Source organism: Thamnophis sirtalis, unplaced genomic scaffold (genome assembly GCF_051295495.1).
Source record: "Thamnophis sirtalis isolate CommonGarterSnake01/CBP01778 unplaced genomic scaffold, rThaSir2_p1.2 scaffold_9, whole genome shotgun sequence".
Taxonomy (NCBI): domain Eukaryota; kingdom Metazoa; phylum Chordata; class Lepidosauria; order Squamata; family Natricidae; genus Thamnophis; species Thamnophis sirtalis.
In genome coordinates, this window is record NW_028261389.1 from 25,147,099 (window position 1) to 25,167,443 (window position 20,345).

The 20,345-nt window shown below is 39.2% G+C and overlaps 1 protein-coding gene across 2 annotated transcripts in view; it reads left to right on the plus strand.

The window, feature by feature from the left end:
* Positions 1 to 20,345, plus strand: part of ABTB3 (ankyrin repeat and BTB domain containing 3) — a 221,861-nt gene that overhangs the window by 1,238 nt on the left and 200,278 nt on the right. The window lies entirely within an intron of this gene.

Here is a 20,345-nt window from a genome sequence, read left to right on the forward strand (position 1 = left end):
CGGGAATTGAGGGGTGGGTGGGAAGGAAGGAGAAGCCTGCAAGCTTGGCGCGCCGGACTCCCCCACAGAGATAAAGGTTCTTCTCCCTACCACCCCCGAGCGACCAGAGAGGGAAAGGATGCCCGGGCTTTGCAAAAGAAGGGGGCGTCTGTTTTATTGCTAACGTTTAGGTAGCTCTGGATGGAAGGTGTTAGGAAGGCAGGATCATCAGAATATCTTGTCCCTGTTGAATTCAGCTGACTACTCTATGCAGGCTTACTGTGGAGTAATTAGTGTTAGTATCCACAGGGATAAGCACTTGGGCCCCTGGCAGTGAAACCAGCTGTATATGTTGATCACTTCCCAGAGTAATTGATTAGCCCAAGACCTCATTAGTGTTGTTCTAATCTGTTAGACTGCAAACCCCATGATCCTCAGCTAGCATGGCAAGGGAAGATACCAGTAGTAGCTTGTTAGATATGTTGGACATCAGAAAGCCCTTGGGTTTGATGTATTCAATGAGATGGACACCTGTCTTTGGAAACTTTTAACTAACAATGTTGATATAGGACACTTATGTTAATTCTGCTTGGATTTTGTAACCAGTGAACTCAAGGTTGACTTTCAAATCAACCTGGCTGCTTTGATGTCATTCATTGTGTTGAAGTTCTGTGTGCAGTTGTTGCAATATTACTTCTCATTATTGCTCCCGATGGCCTCATATCCTTATTGTTACAACACACTGACCATTATTAAGTTATTCTTAACATTTTAAGTGAATTGTATTCTGAAGGTTGCTACCTATTTTCCTGTGTACCCTTAATTCCTGGCCCCACTTGCTAGATTCCTACTCCTGATTCTGTCAAGTTACAGAATGGTAGCCCGTTCTCTATGTGGTGTTTGAGAAGGCTGCAGCTTTTGTCTGATGTTCCTAGAAGTGTTGGTGACAGCTGTACTTTGTATCCATTTTTAGAAGAGAGCTGTATGATGTGGTTAACTTGGAGAAGTCTGTCCATGCTTCAGAAATGTTACTATCCTAAGCCACAGGATCCTAGGGGAACCTCAATTCTGCTTCCTCTCATGGTTTGGATTCAGGAGGGGTTGAAGAGTATAAGTTGTGTTTACAGAGCTGTCACTTAATGCTGACAAAAGATATGAAGGATGCATCTGTGCCTTTCTGCCTCCCCATGCTAAATGTGATTGGATTGCTTTGGGGGCAAAGATTATATCTTGCAGTATCCTGCAGGTAGTAAGAGCTACACTTCTATTAGCCCTGTAAGGTTATTTTGTTACCTGAGTATCAACTAGATACTGACTATATTGGCACTCTAGGTGTTGATTAACGGAATCTGTTGGTTGGGTTGGTATTATAAATTAAAAACACATGCATGGCATCCAGAACTGCAAACAAATTGACCACATTTTAGCCCACATTGAGAAACATTGTTCTCTTGAAGCATTGAAAACAATTATACTCCATTGTATCTGAGCCTCTTTGGAGAGATTTGGAGCAGAGATGTTCTTTTCTTCCCCCATGGAAGAAAATTAGTATTTGTCTTGAAGCATGTGCAAGCTATTTCTGAGAATCTCTGCAATTGACTTCTGCTCATTTATCCATCTCTGACGACAGCACTTGTTTCATGTATCAACTCCTTCCTATATTCCTTGGATCATTTTACTTACATTGGTAAACTTCATTCGTCCTCAAATCTGTGCATCAGGATGAATCACTTGAGAGACCGCCTCCTGCCAATTACCTCCTTGCGACCAATTAGATCGCACAGATTAGGCCTCCTCCTCCGAGTTCCATCTGCCAGTCAGTGTCGACTGGCAACCACACGGAGGAGAGCCTTTTCAGTAGTAGCTCCGACCCTTTGGAACGATCTCCCCGTGGAGATTCGTACCCTCACCACCGTCCAGACCTTCCACACAGCCCTTAAGACCTGGCTAGCCCATCAGGCCTGGGGATAAAGATCCCCACCCGAATGATGAATGAATGTTGTTTACTATTTTACTTTTATGTATTGTCTTGTGTTTATTGTCTTGTACCCTCCCTTCCTTATTTTATGTAAGCCGCCCTGAGTCCCCTCAGGGAAAAGGGCGGCCTATAAATATTAATAAAATCAAAATCAAAATCAAAATCAAATCAACCTTCTGTCCACACAATGTGTAGTCATTAGTATGTCATAGAAGCAACAGTTGTGGAGGTGATCAGAGTAGCCCATGAAATTTACATGTCTTCCAGATGTGCCAAGGCTAAGCAGGAGTGCATCAAATTTTGAATGGTATAAAGGAGGAGGACTGTTTAGGACTGTAAAGTCTGAACTTCAGCTTATTAGTGCCTTTGCATAAGTGTTTCCAAAAACAATATTAACTATCACAGGTGCCTAATTCATTATTCTAGGGGGCTTTAAATTATGGGATTTAAAGTCTACACATTCTATTCACTGGTTGGTTTTGAATTGTGGACTTATTTGTTTCAATTAGAAGGAATATATAGATACTAAACATTAGGTGGTTAACCAGCACTCGTGTATTTGAGAGGTTTCTACTGCTTTTCCTGAATAGATTCCTGGACGTCTGCCACAGAATGCTGTTTTGACATTTTTGGATTAATTTTTTGGTCCTCCTATAATGGTAACCATATTCCTTCACTAACCTGTTGAAAGGTAACACTCCTAGGCTTGCCTCATCTTACAAATGTGCAGCTCTTGATATTATAGTGACAGGTGAAGGGCAAATACTATATTTCAGGCAAAATGATTTTCTTGACACAGAATGATATGTGGAGTAGAAATGTAGCCCTCTGTGGATTCTAAAATCTGGATCCCTGGATATTCAAAACTGCATTGTGGTCTTTTATATGCACACATAAATTACAAGAGCAGTAGTATTCACAAATCTCTCTTTAAAAAAAGGCCTATTTCCTTTTCCTCATCCTCCTTTTTTGATTGGTGGTAGTAGTTTTTACTATGTAGAATTCTGACTTGCTTCATGTTTGTGCTTGAGGCACTTTGTGTCTTTGATAATTTGGGTTCCCAAGATTTCCAAGTCTTTCTTCTTTTGAGACTGCTAAAATTAAGTAGGCTGTGTTTTGTTGGGTGGTGGGAATCATGCATTTAAAAGGTATTCTTTGCATGGCAATCTTTGAATTCCAAGTCTTTGGTTTTCTTGGTTTGTCTTTACCCAATTTCAGAAGAACATGACAAGACTGCATGATTCATGTCCTTCCTTCTCATGATTTCTTTTTTTCCCATGGAGTTCCAGATATTCACGAGCAAATCGACCCACTGAGAATGAAGGGGGAAAAAAGTAAACGGTAGCATTATTTTGTGCAAATATTTTTTTCCCCATCCAAGTCAGTGTTGACGTTTGGTGACTGCCTTGACAAGTCCCTATAGTTTTCTTGGCATTTTTTTTAAAGAAATGGCTTACCATTGTCTTTTTCTTGAGACTGAGAGTGAGTGACTGGCTCAAAGTCATCCAGCTGGCTTCATGCCTAAGGTAGAACTAGAACTCAGTCTCCTGGTTTCTATTCTGGTGCCTTAACCACTACACTGAATTGGCTTTCGTGCATCTATTAAAATGTGCATTTAAAAGACTTGAAGGAACTGATCGGGAAAGGAGATTTTTGAAATATATTTCTGATTTTTGCTTTTGGTATGTGTATCTGTGAATAAAGACACCAAAAACCAATAATGTCAAGGGGGGATTTTAAAGGCCATGAAAATGGATTAAGGGGCATATTCTGCCTAACTTCTGCCCTGAACTTCCTAAGTGACTTTTTTGGCGGAATTGTTCTGCTTTATCTTTCTCTCTTCTTTTTGTTTCAGCCTTGTGTATGTTTGAGCTGCCTATATTGTAGACACACAGGCTTCAAAAGATTTCATTTTTCCACAGGAAATGGCAGAAATGTAACTGAAGCTCTGGGAGAGAGACAGAGAGAAGAAACAAACGTTTGTTATATGTGCAGTGGTTTGGCCAGCCAGAGCCTGCCTGATCAGACCTCTGAGATATACAGTCTTTTGCTGGGGAAGCTGTGTTCATGTCTCTGCTTGTTTACCAAAAGCTGGAGGCGGAAGGTGCATCCAAGTTCACCAGCTTTCCTCGGATAGTTTCTTTTCCCTCCCTTTAAAAGCAGTAAGGTATCCAAAACATGACAGTATCTCCCCCTTCCCATTGTCAGTCTGGAAATCTTCAATCTGCAATGCCTAACATTGTTCAGATGCATGCACAACATAGATAAAAATGGAGCAGAGCTGCAGTATCTCGTTAATGTTCAAGGACATTCAACTCGATGTTATTATGTGTGTCTCTTTCTCTGGGAGATCCGTGCTCTTTTACAACCACAGAGATACAGTAAAGCCAGAATCAAAACAAGCTGAACAAGAGAAAAATTTTAAGGAGCCAAAGCCATTGGCTAGAATCTTTTGGGAATAGCCTAAAGAGCATGTTATGTTACCTATCAGAATACTTGTCAAGAACAGAGAATTATTGTTTGAACGGGGATTACATTCAACACTTGGCTTTTGCTTTGTTTCTTGGTTCCTTTGTGTTCTGCAATATTTAGATATATTTCAGTGAGGGATTATATTTGGTAATTCAAGTTTGAAGAATCATGGAATCATTGGTCGTGCTCAGGTCTCTGGTGGGGACAGGATGGAGGTGATGCATCCATCCTTGCTCTTCTTGACCTCTTGATGGCTTTCAGTACCATCGACCATGGTATTCTTCTGGGCCAACTTAGGAAGTTGGGGATGAGTGGCACAGTTCTACGCTGGTTCACTTCCTTCTTCCAAGGTAGATCGCAGTTGGTGTTATTAGGATCAATAAGTACAGCTTGATGCTTTCTCTGCTCCTGTTTAACATCTACATGAAACCACTGGCTGAGATAATCCATCACCATGGGATGAAGTATCACAAGTATGCTGATGTTACCTAGCTGTACATCGCCATTCCTGGATGTTCTTTTATGATGCCTGGAGTCTGTAAGGTGCTTGGATCAAGAACCACAGATTTCAATTGAACCCTGGTAAGGGGTGGCTGTGGATAGGAGCCCCCTTTGCATCTGGAAGTTATCATCTTTAGTTTTGGATGGGGTTGGACTACCCAGACAGACCTGGGAAATAATCTTGGAATCTTCCTTGAATAGTGACTCCTTCTTAAAGAGCAGGTAGAAGTCATGGCTTGGAAGGACTTTGGTCAATTTTTCATTGGGTTAAACCCATTCCTGGATAGGGAGGCTCTCCACTCAATCATTCATCCTTGAAAAATATCTGGAAGCTTCAGCTGGTACAAAATGTGGCTGTATGGGTAATTTTAGGCACCCAGAGAAGACCTCTGCCCCATGTCCTGCATTGGATATTGGTTTGCTTCCAGGTCCAATTCAAGATGTTGGTATGACCTTGAAAGCCCTACAGGGCATACAGTAGAACCAAATTACTACAGATCTGTCTTCATCCTGTAACATCAGCCTGTCCCACCAGGTCAGGCAGGGAAAGTATATTGTGGAGCCTGTCAGCCAAAGAATTCTGATTGAATTCAAGGTTTGTACCCCAATAAATTACCCTTCAAATGGGATTTTCCAATATGCAGTGGTTTTGCATATTTGCTTAACATGTGTGACTTTGTTGGGGACTTTCTTTTTGTGTAATTTTTGTATGGCTGCTATTCATTATAAGTACGCAACTAGAGTAATTTGGAGAAACTTAACACTGGAAAGTACTGTAATGTGTTACATATTAGCTTGCAGTATGACAAATTCTTGTTAAGATCAGTGGAACTTACTTCTGACTAAACAAATGTAAACTTGTTCTAGTTTCATTTCTCTTGGACCACAAAAGAAACTACTTAATTGTGACAGAAGTCCCTAAGAATGTTCTTTACTCAGGTTCAGAATTAGATACACAAGAGTTTGTGCAGCATATCTCTTTAAGTTCTTTAGCTTTCTTCAGCCAACATGGTAGCGTTTATTGACCAGAAAGTCATAATTTTTATATTTTGGCAGAATCTATAAATCCTTGGAATTTGACTGATTTTTTAAAAGTGTTTTTTATTTGACATTTTCCAAACATTAAAATCACAATTACACTTTTATAGCTTTCTGTTATCGGTTTCTTTTTTATGATTTCGGGTTTTCCATTTTCCATTCTATTATCTTCTACATATTCTTCTTTGTTTTATACTTTCTCATTTTGACAATATATACATCTATATATACAATATTTCCATCTCTATTGCTTTCTAAGTATATGCCATCTCTTTTCATTGTGTTTACTATGTGTTCCTTATGCACTGATTTTACATCTCTTTTCAAGCCAGTTGTACCACCTGTTCCATATCTTGTAGTACTCTGTTTTCTCTCTATCTCTTAGTTCCATCATTAGTTTGACCATTTCCGAGCATTCTAGCACCTTTTTTTTTTAATGATTTGTGCATTTGAGGGAATGGTTTTGTTTTTTTTCAACTTTGGGCAAATGAGATTCTGGCAGCAGTAATTTTATGAAGCATTATACATTGGATATCCTTACTAATATTTTTATTATTATTTAGAAGAAACAGCTCAGGGTTCATGTCAGTTTTTTGTATTTCTTTTAACCATTTTTGTCCAGAATTCTTTGACTTTCGGACACGTCCACCACATTTTGGCAGAGTCTATAAATCTTTGGAATTTGACTGATTTTATTTTTAAACAATTCAGGTGGTTGCTTCAGGGTGAGCAGCATCAGAACTGTGCTGCTAATTAGTCAATAGTTAATTTGTATTTAGATATTATTTACATGGTTGTCTCCCTTCATTTGGTAGAAATAGAGACTATTTGACTTTGGTGACATTTTTTCATTGTTTCCTAGGATCTAGAAACCTGAGTGCACTACTAGATTCCAACAGATTTTTTTCACTGAGACTTTCTCTTGATGTTTCCTACACATGAGAGTTGAGCTGAGATGAGATTGTTCTGTTGAGTTTACTCTGAACTAATAGACATAGTATTTTGTAAGTAGTTCACGCCTGTTGCAATATAGGAAAATACAAACTGAATAATTATGATTACTGTTCTCCCTGAATCCAGTAGTTGAAGATCTTGCAATTAGATTTTTTGCTTCTGGGGAATGATTGACTTTTACCTGTTTTGTTCTTTGTCCATATTTTCCATTCTTTAATCTTCTGACATTAATAGAGTGATCATTATAGACAGTTTCATTCTGCTACTCCTGGAGCCCTAAGGAATGGCTATCAAAGGAACAATTTTCTTGAGATGCAGTTGAACTTAAAAAACCTTATTTGGATTGAGGCAATCTGTGGTGAAGTCAGAATGCACTTTCAGCATTGTGAGAGAGAGCTGGTTCTTGCTTGCTTCTCTTGTGCATGGTCTAAATCAGTTATCACATCTATGTGTTCACTGTGCACACATGCGTGCCGGTCAGCTGGCCACTTAATCCAAAGGCAAAGACAGTAGGTAAAATTCACATGAGTGAGTTATCTTGCACAATTCCTCACTGAAATGTGAGGGTTTATGTGCAAGAAGTATTTTTATTTTACTCTGCTAATGAGCCACGGTGGCGCAGTGGTTAGAATGCAGTGCTGCAGGCTACTTCTGCTGCCTGCCGGCTGATCTGCAATAAGACAGTTCAAATCTCACCAGGCTCAAAGTTGATTCATCCTTCCATTTTTCCGAGGTGGGTAAAATGAGGACGCAAATTGTTGTGGGCAATAGGTTGACTCTGTAAAACCTCTTAGAGAGGGCTATAAAGCACTGTAAAGTGGCATATAAGTCTAAGTGCTATTGCTATTGCTTGATCAAGGATTACACTAAAGAGGTGGTGGTGGCCAGTTTGTACTCAAGATATGGAGAGAACAAAAACAAATGTTCAGGAGCACATTGCATAATGTTTTTCATACATAACTTCTTTAAACAATGACGAAGAAATATCTGATATGTCAAATGAAGGGATGAATAGCTTTTTAAAAAAAAATTCAGAATAGTCACTGGGTAGCCTACTTTAATCTAATATGGTTTGAGGTCTTCTCAGGATCACATTCCCCAAATAGAATTGACCTATCTTGTGTATTCAGGGGAAGCTGCTGTTGGATCTCTTACTTTTCTGAAACGAGTAACTTATAAGCAGAGAGTTGGGTTTTTTTGGTAGAAGTGTCCACGTTATGAAACAGCTCTCTCATTATTTTGGCATCCATGTTGCCATCTTTCTGGAACCTTTTAAAAAAGTAACTCTTCTGGAAAGCATTTGGAATTTAATAGATACTATCAGTGAAATAGTTATTACCATCTGTAAGTTACATATTTACTTTGGCGCTATATTGTTGGGATCAGTGGTGAAATCTATCCCCCCCCCAAGGAATTCAGACACAGAGGGCTTAGTGAAAGAAATGCTCTACAGGTGGTCCTCAACCTACGACCACAGTTGAGCCCAACATTTTTTGTTGCTAAGTGAAAAATTTGTTAAGTGAGTTTTTTGCCCCATTATAGGACTTTTTTTGCCGCATTTGTTAAAGGTGTCACTGCAGTTGTTAAATTAGTAACATGGATGTTAAGTGAATCTGATTCCCCATTGACTTTGCTTGTTAGAAGGTTGCCAAAGGCCATCACATGACCCTGGGACACTGCAACCGTCATAAATGTGAGTCAGTTGTCCAGCATCCGAACGTAAATCATGTGATCATAGGGATGCTGCAATGCTCATAAGTGTGAAAAAAGGTCATAAGTCACTTTTTTCAGTGCCGTTGTAACTTTGAATGGTCACGAAGTGAATTGTTGTAAGTTGAGGACCACATATACTTTGCTTGGAATATAAGAGTAGCAGTCACAGTAGCATCAGTCAGTCCAAAAGCTGTAAGGTCCCCTGACATGCCATGGTAGTGAACTTATGGCACGCGTGCTGCAAGTGGCATGCAGAGCCAACCAGCACAGGATACGCGGCCTCACGGGCTCCTCTTTTGCGTTCCTGTGCACACATGCGTGCCGGTCAGCTGGCCTTTGTGAATGTGGGAGTGCCGAAACCTGGAAGAGTGGAGTTCCGGCTCGCATGCGTGCACTGGCATCCAAACTTCTTGGTGTCTGTCGTACACTTGCATGATGGCCAGTTGTTTCTCGGGTGCGCGCATGAGCTGGAAACAGGAAGTTCAGGTGCTGGCGTGCACATGTGCGCCAGAATACTGCTGTTCCGGGTTTTGGTGGTCCCGCGCTCGCGAAGGCCACTGACCTCACACAGTCCATTTCTGTCACGCAGGTTGGCATGCAGTGACATAAATGGTTAACCATTACTGATCTATTGGCAAAAGTGGTCTGCTTCTACTGCATTTTTCAATTGTGAAACATTATATGTTACATTAGGTTAGGAGGAAACAGGGTTCTTCCTGATGCCAGGAACACATTTCAAGAAGCAGCTTAGGACAGGCCATCTCAAAAGAAAACAAGACTGGTTTACTGACACTTAGAAGTGATGGGACTTCTTCTTTTTAAAATATTCATGGTTGAAGAAGGAAAAGTATTTAAGTAGCTTTTAGATTTTTCCATACAAGCCATGGGATAGAAAATTAGAAAAATCTGTTCTAAATTTAAAAATCTCTGCTTCCACCTAACATAAGCAAGAAGCAAGAATGCCGTTGCTGTCATCTTTGAATAAACCAGAGAAATGATGGATTGGGGCAAACTATAATAAAGCAGCTCTACCTTCAATGCTATTCTCACTGGAATCATGGCTGACCTGAAAGAAGTTCAAACCATTAGTATACCCAATAAATTAAATATTTTCCATCTGTTCAATTTTCTATAGAACCTGAGAACGCTGAGATGCTCCTCTATACATACATGAATTCTGAGGATCCCTGATTTATTTGTGAAATATTTCGCCAAAATAGATTGTGCTTTAACCTGTCCTCTCACTTTCCCTGTTTTATTTTTAAGTAAATTCTATTATGGAATATACACTGAAATAAAGGGAAAAAACCACTATTTTGGATTAATGGATTAACACTTAGTTTTCTTTCTATAAACAACAACAAAAAAACAACAACCCATGTGTTGATTTTTGCTTTTGGGGTCGGTATTTTTGTTCCCTCGTTGAAAAGTGTATATTTTGGGGGAATGGAAAGACATGGGTTTTGTCTTCGGGTTTTCCAGATTGGAAAGTCATCTAAGGAAGGAATTTAAGTGCTGCTGTGATTTGCTTGGGAATAGATAGCTTACTTCCTAGAGATATATTGAAATTTGGCTTAAGATAGAAGCATACTTGAAACATGTGTAAAACTCTTGTAACTGCTTCTGTTACTTTGAGTTAAGGTTACTTTGTGATGTTATAAACTTATATCCCATCCTTAAAATACTTTTTAAAAATATTAAGTTACATGTAAGTTACAGATCAACAAGAGAGAGCAAGCATGACAGAGTGAATGACTGCATAGAGAGTCCATGCAAGAGAAATGGCAGGAGAGAAGATATGAGGAAAAGATAGGCAGAAAGACTTAAAGAGAGAGAAAAAAGGATGGAGGGATGGATGGATGGATGGATAGATAATAACAGAATAACAATAACAGAGTTGGAAGGGATCTTGGAGGTCTTCTAGTCCAACCCCCCTGCTCAAGTAGAAATCCTATACCATTTGAGACAAATGATTGTCCAATCTCTTCTTAAAAACTTCCAGTGTTGGACCACCCACAATTTCTGGAGACAAGTTATTCCACTGATTAATTGTCCTAACACTTGGGAAATTTCCCCTTAGTTCTAGGTTGCTTCTCTCCTTGATTAGTTTCCACCCATTGCTTCTTGTCCAACTTCAGGCGCCTTGGAGAATAGCTTGACTCCCTCTTCTTTATGGCAACCCCTGAGATATTGGAACACTGCTGTCATGTCACCCCAGGTCCTTCTGTTCATTAAACTAGACTTACTCATAAGAGGGAGGGAGGGAGGGAGAGAGAGAGAGAGAGAGAGGGAGGGAGGGAGGGAGGGAGAGAGAGAGGGGGGGGAAACTTTCCTCTCATGAGGAAAAGCCAACTGAGTGAATGCAAGGAGAGTGTTAGCTTCCCAAGTGGACCAGACAGAAAACATGATAAGATGACATAATTCTATTTTATTGTAAGGCTACATTAAAAGAATCTTGCAAGTCTGAAAGTTCACATCTCCTGCAATCTCTTTTTTTACTTCCTGATAACTTAGGACAAATCCTTTCTAAGTTTTTTTCTCTGCTTGTTACAGGCAGTCCTCAAGTTATGATCAGTTGGTTTGTTAGGATGGACTTCCCCCAGACTATTTACAACCCAGATTCAAAGTTACAATGGTTGCCCTCCCAGTCATGTGATTGCATTTTGGATGCTCAGCAACTGGCCCACATTTTATGTTTATTTGCAGTGGCCTTTCAGTCACACGACCACAATTTACCATTTCTTTTGCTACAAACCTCTGAGAAAAAAAATACTCACTGCAACTGCTGGGTTCACTTGACAGTTTTGATGTTAATTAATTACTGTGGCATTTGCTTTGCAACCATCTCATCTCAGGTGGTATCTGTCAAGCATGGAAGACCAGGTCCGCATTGCAGGTTCAGTTTAATTTCTTTATTGCTACGTAACAATTCTAAGCTGATCTCTCTTTTCACTCTTTCTCTTGGCTCTGCTAGTCTTTTTCCTACAATATCCCAGATATGAATATATAATATTTTGAAGGAATAACATTAACACTAAAGCTGTAGTTCTAAAGCTGTAATCATATTATTTAAAACCAAAACTGTGATCCCCAACCAAAGGTTAATATTTGGAATCTTGGAAAACATATGACATTAGTGCCACTTAAATTCTAAATTTAAAACTAATTTTGCCAGCGTGTGTATTTAGCAATAGAGCCCTGTATTGTCCATCTGTTAATGTCTTTGTTTTAATCAGAAAAAGACAACAGTCAAGGGTGACAGTTCCTGCCTAATTTTGGAGACAATATGACAAAAGGTAGTGCCATCTAAAAAAAATGGACTCCAGTTGGACAGATAGAATAATTTATATGTGAACACTATGGATACTTTGAAATATGAGGATAGATCAGAGACTAGAATCACTAGAATACCTGAAGCATTCTAGTTCAATAACTCAATATGGCCAGTCTTCTGAAACTGCCTATCTGAAAATAAAGATGTAAAACAGGGGTGTCAAACTCAAATTTCATTGAAGCTGCATCAGGGTTGTGTTAGATCTCGGGGGTAGGTGTGGCTGGGGTGGGCGTGGCCAGTCTGGGCATATCCAACATTGACGTCACTTATGTCAGGGGCACCTGTGGTGGCCCAAGTGCTCTGCCAGTTAAAACAACTCTGTTTTTGCTGGCAGAGGGTTGCAAGAAGCCATTGCAGCCAAAAATGGAGCTTGGATGGGCCACAAGTAGCCCTCCCAAGCTCCATTTTTGCTGGCAGAGGCACAGTGGGCCAATCCCGCTGTTTTCAAGGTGGCTCCATGGGCCAGATCTAAGCATCATGCAGGCTGCATCCACCCCAAGGGCCTTGAGTTTGACACCCCTGATGTAAAAAGGCTTTTTTTGGGGGGGGGGTAATTTTTCAGTAGAATGTATAATAACATCAATGTATGAGGTTGGGAATCTGGAACTCTTGATGCATTCAGTAACATTTACTATTTTGGTGGTTGCAGCTTTTTCTAACTTAATAATCTCCAGACATTCTAGAACTCCCAGAATTCTCATTGACCATGCTAAGTAGGATTTCTAGACATTGCAGGGCCAACACAACAGGAGGACACCAGGTTGAGGAAGATGGGATTGAAATATACCGAAGGTGGAAAGAAAAGGATGTTACTATCATTTTACAGTATGTTCCCCATAGGTCTTTCAGAACTTCCAATTGTGTACTCATCACCATGTAAATAAATCCAGCCACCTTGCTCCTAATCATCATCGTCGTCATCGTCATCATCATCATCATCATCATCGTCATCATCATCATCATCATCACTTTGATGACTGGGGAATTCTGGGAACTGATGTCCACACATCTTAAAACTGCTGAGGTTGAGAAATACTGGCATAATATGTCAGAAGCCAAATAATTTGAGCTTGATCATTTGTGCCTTGAGTGAGAACTCTGGGTTGATTGTTTGATTATACATTTGTTTCTTTTCTTGGCTCTATAAAGTATTATCAGGAGTCTTCTACAACACCAGAGTTCAAAAGTGTCAATACTCTTCCTGTCCTGCTTTTTTCAAAATAACAATAGGGATAATTTTATATTGGTTTATTTTTTTTGTAACCTGATTTGACAGTTCAAATAAGAAATAAGATAGATAATGACTCCTGGACAAATTTATTATGAGAGGCTTTACAAAGACACTCTTAGATAACTCCTTGTGTGACTTAAAAAAAAAAGAAAATGAAAATGTTATTTCTAAACCCTTTTTATATTAAGCCATGTTGATAGTAGATGGAGAGGTAAATAGTAATAATGGTAGCAATAACAATAGGTTTAAACCCCTATTCAACCATATCTGGCTTTGTTTAAAAGTAGCATAATGTTACTTCTCTGCTTTTAACAGACCTAAAAAACAAAAAGGTGGATAATTAGCAATTAAAATAAAAACCTGCTGAGCCACTTGCAGAACCCCGAGAGGGGGTTGGAAAATAAGTTGGGTGGCATTGGGCAACTCTTCTTTTGTTGAGAACTTGCCAAAATTTTACATGGCAGCATAAAGCTAAAAGGTATAAAAATGGATGTTTGTGAAGTAAAAACTAGATATAAAAGAGTAATCAGAAGATAAGTCCCTAAAACATTTGTTATCATGCTAGCTTACTTTCCTCTTTTAGAAATCAAATCGAAAATCATATATAAGTTCACAAGAATTCTTGCAAGTTTAGTAGTTGATGCTTTGTTTTGGAGCATAGAATCCACAAGAGTTGTGGAGTCAGAAGAGAATGCAACAATGTTTTCCAATCCTCTGCTATCTGCCGGAAATTCATCCTTGAGAGTTGGATAACCATCGTTTTTTTAAAAGACTTCCACAAATGGAGAACCCACAAGTTCTTCATAGGTAGAATGTTCCCCTGTTCTACCATGTTTCCCCAAAAATAAGACCCAATTGGAAAAGAAGCTCTAGCATGATTTTTTCAGGATGCTCATAATATAAGCCCTAACCTCAAAATGAGCCCCATTTTAAGATCATCAGCCAGATGGATGCATTTAGTACCGTATTTCCTGGAAAATAAGCCCTAATGCGTTCTTTTGGAGCAAAAATTAATATAAGACCTGGTGTTATTTTGGAGAAAACATGGTACAAACCTTGACACCTAAGCACTTCAACATATCTATTATTTCCTGATCACCTTGCTTACGGCCCTTTTATGCATCCAAACATTAATATCATATCTCCTCTCAGTTTTCTGTTTTCTGTAATCAAGACTTCAAATTACTTCATCCTGTTTTCCTGGGCATGTTTCTGTATCTTTTTTGTTGCTTTCCTGAACCTGTTGTAACATATCAATACCCTTCTAGAAATATAGTGCCCAGAACTGTATATTGTATTCTAGACATAGTCTCACAGTGTAGAATAAATGGAAAGACTTAAATAAAATGCTTCATTTAATGCAATCCAGAATTACATTATATCCCACTGCTACCATGTTTCCCTGAAAATAAGACAGGGTCTTATTTTCTTTTGACCCCCAAATAAGCACTTATTTTCAAAGAGATCTTATTATTTTTGAGGTGCAGGAGGCGGCGAGTGTGGTTATCTCATGGCTGCTGTTGTGTTGCAATATTTTCAGGGAGGGCTTATTTTCAGGGAGGGCTTATTTTAGTGCATGCGCTCAAAAGCCCGATTAGGCTTATTATCTGAGGAGGGCTTATTTTCAGGGAGAGAGTGCCCTACTGTTTCTTTTTCTTATGGTTCAGTGTCTATTGGATGCTAAGGAAGGTATCTATGGGAATTTAATAAAGTTAAAATTGTTTTACCAAATAAGAATAATCACAATTACATTTGCACTTGTGGACACAATAATACTGTGTACTGTTTTAGGCTTTAACATCTATGGTTGGTATGACTATCACCAAGGTTCATATGACTGCACAGCGTCTATCAGATAATTCATTTCAAATCAATTTCCTATATCCCAATAGTATAGAAATCCATTCACATTAAAAGGTGGGGTAGAGAAAGAATTGAGTCTCTTTTCCAGGTTGCAGCAGGCATCTGAAGGGCATCAGGCGTTTGTAGAAAATCAGCTTCTTTTTTTATTCGTTTTTCTAGCTGCCCGAAAGGAAAAGAAAGGCAAAGCAAGTAATATGGAGAGAAACCAAGGGCTAAGTGTCATCCCCAGGGAGGCAATGATGAAAACCTGTTAGAACTTTCAGTCTTGCTTGAAGTTGTAGCATTCCTTCCATAAATGGGATAAGTAGCAGAAACGTGTAGCACTTTGGGAGAGAGAAGAGGTTGGGGTTGTTTGGCTATGGGAAACCATCTGAATTTTATCTCCCTCTTGGATACTGCATGGCTGGAAGCAGAAACAACTGCAGTCTGTAGAAAATCAGTGCTTTTTTTTTTCTTTGGGCCTCGTGTTCTCATTTGCTAAACAGTTAGGCACAGTTAAGCTATATGCGCCTCTTAGCTTTGATCAGCAATGATATGGGCACGTGTTTTATATCTCACTAATTCATTCGGTCTGCCTCGCACAGACTTAACTGTGAAATCTCTTAATGTGATATTGATACCTCAGGGTGGTATCAAGAATTAGATTTTTAAATTTAACCAGGCAAAACCCATGCTGATTGCCCTAAGATATCTTTTTCATTCCCAGCTTGAATAAAGAAGTGACTTTTGAATACTTTTGTAACACAATAGTTTGAGATGACCCTTTTTAAAATTGCACTTTGAAAACAGATCAGTCACTTTCAAAGAGAATTCAAGTGTCACAAACCTCTTGGAGGGAAAAAAAGTTTTTTCTTCTTTCTTTGATGCTGAAATAGCTGATTTTTAGTTTTTAAAATTTATTTCGAAAGCAAATGCGACACACTTAGCTACATTATGTAGGATAGGGTCCCCCCCCTTCTCTGTTTGGTACACAACAACCTCTTAGCATAAGACTCAGAGGCTTTCTTTGAATCAGATGCTTATTTCTTGACTTTAGTTTTTTCTACTAACCAAAAAAACAGAAGGAAAGTAAGAACCAGGGGTGGTATTCAGCAGATTCTGACCAGTTCTGGAGAACCTGTAGCAGAAATTTTGAGTAGTTCAGAGAATCAATAGATATCACCTCTGACTGGCCCCACCCCCTTCTATTCTCTGCCTCCCCAGTCCCAACTGATCGGGAAGAAATGGGGATTTTGTGGTAGCCTTCCCCCGGAGTGGGGAGGGAATGGAGATTTTATAGTATCCTTCCCCTGCCATGCCCACCGAGCCAGATCTACCAAGCCATGCCACGCCCACCGAGCCATGCCCACAGAACCGGTAGTAAAAATTGTTGAATCCCACCACTGGTAAGATTGGTCATAAAACCAATATAGGAATGAATGAAGGATGGTGGAAATCTCAGAAGAGGTGTTTTCCTTTGATAAAGGCACCCCTTTAAAGTTAGGCAACCCTTCCTTCCCTTTTCAAAAACTGAAGTGAAACTGCTGCAATGCTTATCCCAAAGGTGCTTTTTCAAGAGACAGATGGACTTTCTTTGTTTTTCATTGAAGATGTTTTGCTTCTCATCCAAGAAGCAGCTTCAGTTCTGACCCCAGCAAAATGTCTTCAAGGAAAAACAAAGTCCAGTTGCCTCTTGAAAATGCATCTTTGGGACAACCACCACTTGGGTGACTGAGAATCTCCATAGATATTATTGCAGTACTTTACTTGCCTCACATTCTGGAATTTTAGCAGCCACAGGAGACTTCTGTACTGTACTATATTGGGCATGAACAAAACATCTTCTTTCTGTTCTAGCCATCTTCTGAAAGCATCAGAATAGGTTTCTGGGCAAAAGTTGGGTATGTTCAAAATTCTCTCTCTCCTTCTCTCTCTCCCTCTCCCGCCCTCCCTCCCTAGCCCCCCCTCTCAGCTTTTGGAATTGTTAGACAGGAAGCCCAGTGTCTTCACGAGAAGAATCACATTATCTTCTTATCTCTCCAGGTAGAATTATACTGCCCCTGTGACAGAGAAAGCTTCCAAAAGCAAAGAATAGCTGCTTTGCACTGCCTAAAAAACAATGAACTATACCTACTTGCATTTGACATGCAGAACACATATGCAAGAAATTGCAGTATATGAAATAAATGGAACTGGATTTTCCATCTTGGATTAAGGAAATGCCCTAATATTAGACTATTTGTTTGTCTGTTGTTGTATCTTCATGATCACTGTGTTAATTCCAAAGGATGTAGTCTTTCTGAGGTTGTGCCAATCTCTACTAGGCTGCTGGTCTGACTCAGACCATATTTGGTCTCTGATGTGCATGTCAGGTATGAAACTCAGCTGTTTACATGCCTTTCTTCTCCTCAATTCCTGCATAGTTTCCATTGATAGTGTTATCTTCTTGGGCTGTGCCATTTAGCAAACTAACAGATAGACAATGGAACTGTCATGCATGGTGTTCCTTCAGTATAGTTTTATTATATTTATTCTATTTAGATCAGTACTGAGTTACTTAAGACAAAAGCAGAATACTTAATTCTACCAAGGGAGTGACCGGATTAAGTGGGGCTTTGAACTGTGCTCTCTCCAGTTCTATTCTGGCATTTTAACTGCTACCTAGAATTGTGTCTGTGGGAGATAGCTGAAAAACATAGATTGTCTGTGTGTGTGTGTGTGTGTGTGTGTGTGTGTGTGTGTGTGTATAGCCAGATGTCATTTCTCCATTGGAATTAATAGGAATAGTTTACGTATGCATTGGTACTTTAAAAAAACTGTTGACTCAGGGACATTCTCTAATCACATAAGCAGCTGTGTCTTAGAATTAAAAACAAACATTGCTTTAATTTTGATAATTGAAGTGATGTCATGTTATTGCATTTGGTGCTCCACAAGAGTGACACTTTTAAGGCCAAAAAGTTTGCTTGATGTTTTGGATTTTTGCATTTCCAAAATAACTTTAGTGACTTTTTGTTTCTTGTATTTTACTATCAAAGGAAGAAAAAAAAACCAATTGGATGTAGTGATTAAGGCATCAGATTAGAAGCTGGGAGATTGTGAGTTTTAGTCCTCCTTTAGGAACAAAACAGCTGGATGACCTTGGACTTTCAGCCCTAGGAAGGAAGCAAAGGCAAAACCACTTATGGAAAAACTTGCCAGGAAAGTTGTAGGATTTGTCCAGGCAATCTCTGAAAACTGGACACAATTGAACAGAAGAAAAAGCAATCAAAGGAAGATAGCTCTGGAATGGTATAATGATGATGTCTGGCCCCTTTTAAGCATGTACACTTATCTGTGGCTTCACAGTAGCCTTTTGGTCTTGGATCACTTGGTGCCTTACTATCAAAGGAACCTGCCAAAATTCATGTTCTAGAGCTGGGGTCTCCAACCTTAGCAACTTTAAGCCTGAAGGACTTCAGCTCCCAGAATTCTCCAGCCAGCTGGGCTAGGGGATTCTGGGAGTTGAAGTCCGCCAGGCTTAAAGTTGTCAAGGTTGGAGACCCCTGTTCTAGAGCATATTTCTCAGAGGGCTTGCTGTCAATTCTGTTTCATAAATCCACACTGTTCCAATATTTCTACATCAGCTAGGATTTGTATCCTCTTTTCATGGCATTTGTCCATAAATTCTTTCATATTGATGTCTGTTACATCTTTCACTTCTTTATAATCTTTTTCAAAATTACATTTACAGGTGCAGAAATTATTGCTATTCTGTAATAATATTGCAATATGTTGCTAATAATATTGCTATTTAGTTGTAGGTTTCTTCAAAAAAGCTTTGGAAATAACCTTGGTTATTTTGCAAACTTCACTTTTCTTTTTCCTGCCTGGAACTTTCTTCCCCTCTAGTCTCCCATTTATATATTCACAAAGTCTCAGGTGTCCTTGTTTCACTTTTAACTTTCAGTCAAAGATCTCTTTCTTAATAGATTAAGGCAATTTGTGTTCCCATGAAAATATTATTGTATTTACTAAATTTTTCATAGTAGTTAGGAAAAGTCCTAATAATTGAAATTTGTCTCTTCTCTTAATCTTTCAATTTTTTTTCTATTAAATTTTTAATTCGCTTTTTGCCATTGGTTTTATATTCTTTAACCTGCCAGCCTTTCGTCTATTGCGGGAAGTTCTACTCAGCAAGTAGTTGTTCAAACTTGTTATTTGGAACAAAAGTCCCCAACCTTTTCTGGCTTGTCAGACTGGTGGAAGCGACGAGGGTGGGAGTGGGGGGGGGGAAAGGGAAGAGAAGGGAATGATTTTGCATGCGCTGCTTTTACAAATGCAGCTTTGTGCACCTGCACTCTCGCCCACCACTCCCGCAACCCGGTTCCAACCAAGCTGTCACTTGGGTTTGGCAACCCCTGATTTGGAAGACCATTTTCACCTGTAAAATAATTATGAATCCAAAAGTTATTAGAAAGTGATGTGGATCAATTCAGTGTACCTAAAGGCTTAGCTGTGGTTGAGTGCTTGATGGCTTTCCTTATCCCCTGGTGTTCAAACCTGAGGGGGGGAGGAGACTACTGTCCTGTGGACTCCTCACAAGTAGCAGCTTTCTAGAGCACAAATGGAAAAATTGTTATCTTCTCTTTGTCCTGAGAGGGTCTTTTAGACTGACCTTGATTGTCATTCTACATCATCTTCCCTTTTTTGGTTCACAATTTTCCTTACCTAGAAGTCCCTTAGTTTCTGAGGGCCATAAGAGCATGGCTGGGCACAGATAGTATCATCAGAAGACAGGGCTCAATATTTTCAGTCTATTTGTTATTAGGAGAAGAGTCCAGATTGTTTTAAAGCAAAATTATCTATCAATGAATTCCATTAGTCTGGATTTAGCAATATTCTTTGCATAAGAGAACAAAGAGGGTATATATAGTCTTCTTTTGTCTTAGCAGAATATAATAAAATATGGAGCATACAAACATTTCTTCTACTTTACATTTCCACCCATTCCTTATTTTTTTTAGTAGCACAATAGTAATATAGTTAGAGGGGAGTATCTTTGGGCTGAATTATTTGACTAGCCTGTTACTCTGTGTACAAGATTCTAATGCTCCATTCTTCAAGTTCTTAATTTCATTACTTTTCTTAACAACTTGCTTTTTGTAGTCTATTCACAGGAATCTCCTTTCTTTTTTTACAGTTTTCTTATGAGTTTTTCCTATAACACTTTAACTTCTCAGCCACCGATCCAGCCAGCTCCCATTAAAATTGATGTGGCAGCTCCCAGTCTCATTAATTGGGTCAGGTATTTATAAAACACA